Source organism: Dermacentor andersoni, chromosome 11, assembly GCF_023375885.2.
Source record: "Dermacentor andersoni chromosome 11, qqDerAnde1_hic_scaffold, whole genome shotgun sequence".
NCBI lineage: Eukaryota > Metazoa > Arthropoda > Arachnida > Ixodida > Ixodidae > Dermacentor > Dermacentor andersoni.
Window position 1 is genome coordinate 41,956,035 of NC_092824.1, and position 7,565 is coordinate 41,963,599.

The window sequence follows — 7,565 nt, forward strand, 5'->3', positions numbered from 1 at the left end:
ATGTCTAGTTTTAAAAAAATAGCTATCCTTAACTATATACCAGCAGCTTCACAGAGTAATTGACTACTGTCGATTTGGTATTGTTGAGGTTGACAGCATGTTCATTTGGCAAGCACTTGAAGTAAATACAATCGTTTTAACAACACCGGACTGTATCGCCCCACCTTCTTGCGATTCCTTCGCCACCCACCCACTTGCTGTGAAAAAGGTACACCTATTCATTAGGCTGCAAAAAAAATGTCAAGTAACCTTTAAGTTAAATGAAAGGATCGTACTGAGCAAATAACAGCACGAGCTGACGAGGATGAGACAAGTAGGCAACACACACATGCGTGAAATATGTTTTTCCAGTAATCAGTATTCTACTCTAATATTTTTGGAAGTATTCAGCACTCAACTGCATTGCTAGCTTTTGCCGGTATTCAATGAAAGAAGTGCTTTTCTTGTGCAACTCGTACATGCCTGTTGAACACTTTACAGACAATTATCACTGGGATTAGCACTTGTGGCCTGATAGTTTGCAATGCCGAAGCTTCGTGAGGAACCTTTTGAATGTAAAAATGAGGTTATATTTACACGCTGTGCCGAGAGCATCTCTAGGGCTTGACAAGGAGGCCGATGTAACGATATGGCTAGGGCCAGCACCAGCCATCCTGAAACCCTCACTTGCTACTGGTTCTTGCGCACTGTTCTGCTGCCCTGTTGAAGGCAGTAAAGAAAATTCAGTTTGTGGCTTTCCCACTTTGCTGATTTCTGGTATATAGAACAAAAACTGTACAAACAGCAAGTATGTAAACAGCTCAATTAAAAAAAGCCAGCATTCGGGCAACTTATATGTTTACAATTGCAATTCAGCTCATGCACTCCCTGGCATCCCTACACCGCAACTTTTGGTAAAAATAAACACGTTCTCTTACACAGTGAAGTTTATATTTTCTTGCTGTCTTGTTAAATTCAGCTTTATGGTGGCAACTCCCTCGAGATACACTAAAGAGAAAAATAATTATTTTCTGTATTAGTAAATTACCTTTCTACACTGCCAAAAGTGTCAACCTTACCATAAGAAAAGGCTTGATAAGCCAGACTTTGCAAAAATTAAAGACTGGTGGCAACAATGCCTTGAACTTCTTGTATAAGCTCACCCTGATGCCACAAATTTTGACAGTGTTTTCTAGCACCTAGGTAATTGTTGCACTAAAGTGTATTCTAAAGAAGGTAAAGAATGATCTTGGTAACTTTCACAAACTTTTACTGAGCCAACTAGGGCCAAATGTCAAAAAATATTTTGGGGGGCAAGTTACCGCAAGCAAAACGCGAGACTTGAAGAAAGGGATGATACGAAGCGGTTCGTGTCGTTCCTTTGTTCAAGTCTCATGTTTTGCTTGCAGTAACTTCCCAAAATTATGAATCACCAACTGGCCTACACCAACATTCTGCTATGTCAAAAAATACTTGGGAATTCTTGACGTCACACTGATGTGCTGGTACTGGGGCTATGGCACAAAGTTCAAAAGATTGACCTTTTGCTTTTATTTCGTATATTAGCAATCAACCTATTATTGTTACATCGACAAATAGTTTATGTGTATATTTAACTAATACATTGTAAGTCCAAATTGATATTGAATTGTGTCTCTCTTTGTGTCCCTTTAAAAAAGGCACCAATTTTCATGAATGACAAATCAATGCTTTTATTTGCAAGATGTCTAAACCGCCCTTCTTTTTTTTAGAGGAACAGATACCAGCATTTGAGACTGTATTCGAAGATGCACTATAATGAAACATACATACCGGTTTCAAAGATATTTGCGCATAGAGCTCTTTGAAGTTCTTTGATAGGTTTTCTTTAGGTCCACATTTTTAATTTTCAGCCTTTTTACAAGACCTTGCAGCTCAGTCACCTTATTTTCGAGGCTCAAAACAGTGGCCTCATTGTTTGCGCCTTCGTCCTCAGGCCGCAGCAGCTCCTGCTCAGCAGCCTTTTTGGTTGCAGTCTTTGCCTGCTTGTCAAGCTTTGCCTGTTTTGGTACAATATCAGTAATCATACAGCAGTACCTCATATTGCTAAATGGAAGCTAGTATTCTCCCCATACAAAAGCCTTACGACTATTATTACAAGTGATGCATGAATACTTATACAAAAATCTAATATAATGGCAGCAGCTATGTGAAAATAGTTGTAGGAATTTGTCCAGCATTTCTCATGTCAGTCCCATTGACTACCCTAAACCAAGTGATGAACTGCGGGTAGAATTCTTGTTTCGACTGCTTTTACATGCAGTGTATGTGTTGATCAAGACACTACAATCCCTTATAAGGTTAGTGTTGAATGATTTTGAATGGGTTGGATGCTGGCAGTTGTTTTACTAAACTGCTCCAACAACATGATGCCAGATCTAGCTTGCTGCATTACTCTGCTGCAAGAAACAAGCAGGCATAAAAGTCCGCGAGAGAACGTTTTTTTAAGTTTGGCTCTATTGTTCAGATGCTTAAGGAAGTAACTGCACACTCCTGAGGCATGCGAAGACACCAAAAGGACAAGTAAAAGAAAAAAGCAACGCTGTCACTTTCATTCATCAGAGTGGCTTTGATAGGAACGCACTGATAGCTGACGGTCATAATAAATTCAGTAAAGTTGTTATTTAACGGCTGGCGGAACAAGAGAACATGTGCATTAACCGTAGCTTTTCTCTGCATTTCCCTTGCAGTGGCAGGTATAGCTAGCTGAGAAATGGTTAAACAGTTATTGATATTTGAAAGTCCCGATATTTAAGGCCTCTGTGGCCCTATAGCACATATGGAACTTTGTAAGAGTTCAAATTCAGAGCTTCCCAGTGAGGCCAGCTTTGCCCGAGCCTTTTCATAGGAAAAGATCGCCCGTCAGAGGTTAGCGTGAAAGGCAACCGTGGGAGCACCCTAGTGCTACATGCAGTGTATGGGATTGGCCCTGTCCGAACTTTTCATGCCACTTGGGAACATGCACATACCCTAGGATGGTAATCACATGTCTTCCACGGGGCAGGTTACATGAAAAGTATTAAAGCTGAACATTTCGACAGAATTGCCTGTCTGGTTGGGAAATTGATCAGGACTTGAGACTGACTCCAACCAAATAACTGAATTTTATTAGCCCGACGTTTCGGAGCCCATTCGGCTGCTTCTTTAGGGGGTTGTACTTCGGGGGGTGGCGGTGCGCCGCTTTTAAAGCGTCTTTTTTGAAGAAAGGAGGGGGGAGCACGGGAGGTGGGGAGACACTTCACAGACGGAAAGGTGGGGGGAACAAAAGGAAAGGGGGGGGGCGTTGTTGACGACTTCCATGGTGCTGGGATGACCGGTGCTGGGGGGAGTGCTCGCGAGGGTGCCCTTGATGGGAGGCCGGGGGGGGAGGTTACAGGGTCGCGCCGACGTTTTTGTGTTGGTGAAACAAGCGGCGAGTCTACCTGGCTGTGCCTCCTTTTCTTCTTTTCGTCATGTCGCCAAGGCTATGGACATACACCGAGGGTAGGTTGCCCTTCACGCGGTTTATATTATTCCCCGTATTCTGAATGTGCCATGACTCCAGTAGTAGTCTCTTTCGCCAGTTCGTTTCTGTTTGAAGGATTTCAGTTTCCTGGAAAGCAATTTTGTGGTCGGCGTCTTCAGAGTGTTCGGCGACGGCACTGCGAATACGGTTGAATGTCCTGACGTCGTTCTCGTGTTGTCTAATCCTTTCTTTTAGATTTTTGGTTTCCCCGATGTACGACGCCGGACAGTCGGCACAACTGATTTTGTAGACGACGCCTTGGGCTTTTTCTTTAGGTGGACGATCTTTTGGTTTAGGGAGGAGGATATTGAAAGTGTTTGTTGGTTTGTGCGCCACTTTGAGGCCTTCTTTTTTTTAATATTCGGCTGAGCGCTTCGCTGATACCTCTGACGTACGGGATGGACACTCGCTTCTGGGGTTGGGGAGAGGTCAATGGCTGAAGGTCCCGCATTTTGCTTCTTCTTTTTTGTTGTCTGGTTGTTTTTCGAATGAAGTCATCTGTGTAACCATTCCTCTTAAGTTCGTTGAGAACCGTTTTCTTTTCTTTCTTTAGATCCGATTCCGATGAGGAATGAGTTTCGGCTCGGAGCCGAATGGGCTCCGAAACGTCGGGCTAATAAAATTCAGTTATTTGGTTGGAGTCAGTCTCAAGTCCTAATGAAAAGTATTAAAGCAGTGGTTAAAGAGCAATACAAGAAAATAATGTTCACCACTGCCTTGGCGCTCTTTGGCCACACTTGGCCCTTGCACCAATAAACACTACATATCATCATCAAAATAATGTTCATATGGCAACAAGGACGATTGATATCTGTCTTTAGGCAGGTTGTGGTCAGGAACTGCTAAAAGAAATTTGAAAAATGTCTATAGCTGTCGTGAGAATATGTAAAAAAAAACAATTTTGTGCTACCACTTGGGTCATATGTATATTCTTAGGCAGTTAATGGCAGCTGACGAAAGTGAGAAATCTGGGTGTTAAATGTTCATAGCTTCCATGAAAATAAACACTGCCTAATAGTATCTTCACTTATAGCACGCACATATGTATGTATGTATATGCTGGCGGCTGGTTGCCGCCACCGATAGCCGAACGTGACGTCACTGTACTAAACCTTTAAAACTAACATGCCGAGGATGACGAGGCCGCCCTTTACGAAGATAGGTCCTCCTATAGAAAAGTTGACCAGGCTTTCTGAGGCACTTTATCCCTGTTTATAACCCTTATACCACAGTGTGCTATCCCATCTGTCAACCCCTTTCTTGATTTTGGACATATGTATATGTGTGCGTTTATTAAGCCTATTTCACCACAGTGCAAATTTTTGTGCATTTTCGCACTTGCAAATTCGCAGTTGTGGCAAATGGGCCATCGGGCCCTTCGTGTGTGCAGTATTTCGATGTTCATATTGCTGAAATTCTCGGCAAAAACAAACATGTGGCAGGAACGGGGAACCATTGTCGCAACACGGATCCTAGATGCCACTGTGACCTACCTACTTAATATTTCGTTTGATAAAACAATGCACTCAAACGTGAAAGCTTTCCCCCAAACAGTTTCCAAGTTGTTTAACTTTATTTGCACCTCAGCAAACTGATGCCAACAATAATTCAGTCCTCCGCCAGATGCTCGTAAATGCGAAAATCACAGCTGCCATGATCGGCGCATGCGAAATTGTAGCTGCCAGAAATGCAGTGTAACATTGCACCATGTGAAATGGACTTTAGAGGCGTGTGAACATTGCAAGTTTTGAATACGAATAGAATTTCACGCACTAACTATTCATACTGGAAAACGAACCATTGGGCAAGTGGGCATGGGAGCAGCCGTCGCGGAAGCATGGCTAATCCCTTCGTTTTCTACGCTCCGCAGGCCCTTGTTACCCTGGTGGTATACTACGTGGTCGCTATGCCGTCCGCCATCCCGCCCTTGACAGTGTCGCTCACCGAAAGCCCTGCGCAGCACTACCGCCTGGAAGGTGCGCGCGCACTCAATGAATTCATGCCTCGGATCACCAATTTCCCTGGTATCAAGTTGACGAGATCGACGCTGGAATCAACTCCCGCCTCGTATTTATATGCCTGGCCGCCACCGTGTGGTTTCAGTGGGCATGGGAGCAGCCGTCGCGGAAGCATGGCTAATCCCTTCGTTTTCTACGCTCCGCAGGTGTGTAACCGCTTTTCTATCTTTGCTAGAAGGTCGGACGACCGCTGCTTGGTAGTGCTCCCATGCCCACGGGTGCTTTGTGAAACCTTGTGCAATTGCTTTGATTCTTCGTTGTTGTTGCTCTGCTGTGGTGACATTGAGACTAACCCTGGTCCAGCCCGCACTCGATCTACTCAAACCGAAAGCGATTCGGAGCACGCGCAGATAGCTGTCATGATGCAGATGCTGAAAAAGACAAATGACAGCATCAAGGAACTATCAAAAGATTTTTCATTGGGCCAAGCGACTGCAATAGCCGATATTAAAACAATCAAGTCTAACCAAGAAACATTAGAATCTAGGCTCATTGACATGCTTAACCGCATTGAAACCCTTGAACGTAAAAGCAACGACTCTAGCTCCATGAGTCATCACATAGCTGCCGTGCAGGATACTGCCACGCGCCTGACGTCACAGCAAACTTCAATCCAGAATCGCATAGACGATCTAGAAGATCGATCCAGACGCGAAAACTTGATCATACATGGTATTCCTGACGCACGTGAAACATGGCAACAAACCGAGCAGAAAGCGCTTGCCGTGTTGTCCACCATGATGGGCAGTAGCATCTCGGAATCCGAGATCGAACGCGCACACCGTTTAGGCACTTTCACAGCATCAGGATGTCGGCCTGTTATTATAAAGTTTACTTCTTTTAAAACTAGACAAAAAGTGTTGGAATTACGCTCAAAATTCAAAGAGGATAGAATGTCAGTTGCCGAAGACTTGTCCGCCGCCACTCACCATGCTAGAAGGAAGCTGGTTGAATTCGCCAAAGGTTTACCCGGGTCACCGAACTTCCAGCTGCGGCACAACAAGCTCATTGTCCACAATAAACGCTACGTGTACGACGCAGCCGGCGGCAGCTAACAGTGTATCACGACCTTCAGCGCCAAACTTGACTGGTGAAACATCATCATAGGTAAGCGTGAGGGGACGTGGTGGTTTGTTGCCGGCACCCAGTGTGTCTGTACTTTTGGCAAATGTCAGAAGCGTACTTAATAAGCGTGAGTCACTTGAATCAGTTGTTGACACGTGTAATTCATCTATCATTGCGCTCACTGAAACCTGGCTTCACCCAAACATTACTGACAACGAAATATTTCATGACGCACCTAGCTTCAGCATTTATCGCTGTGACCGTGAATCACGTGTAGGAGGCGGTGTTATGTTGGCTATTTCGCGAGATATTCCGTCTTCCTATATTCCTGTTCAAACTAACCTAGAAATTGTATGGGCGCACGCTTACATCTGCCATAAAAGCTTTGTGTTTGGGGTTTGCTATCGTCCACCCAATAATTGCCCAAATTTTGCTGCCCATTTACATGATGCCATTGATACTGTTATTGCACGTCATCCTAACGCTTTCATTTTTCTTCTGGGAGACTTCAACTTTCCCAACATTTCCTGGTCTACTGAGCCCCCGGCTTTGAAACCGTTTTCATCAGAAAGCTTTGACTTTATTAATCTTTGCTCGGTATTTTCTCTTTATCAGCTTGTCTCCCAACCTACTAGGCTATCGCACAATACGGCAAATACGCTTGACCTTATACTAACGAACTGTCCTGATATGGTCTCTGATTTATCGTATCTGCCAGGTATTAGCGATCATTTAACGCTCTGTTTTGAAGTAAAGTATTGTCAGCCGATAAACCAGAGAGTCAAAAAGTCCCTTCGTAATTACAGTAAAGCCAACTTTGAAGCTATTAATAACGAACTGTCTACGTTTCTCAACGTTTTCTTAGATGATTTTGAAAGCCGTACTACCGAAACTAACTGGAATATGTTTACAAGAAAAGTACATGAACTAATCGACAAGCACGTACCTGTGCGCACTAT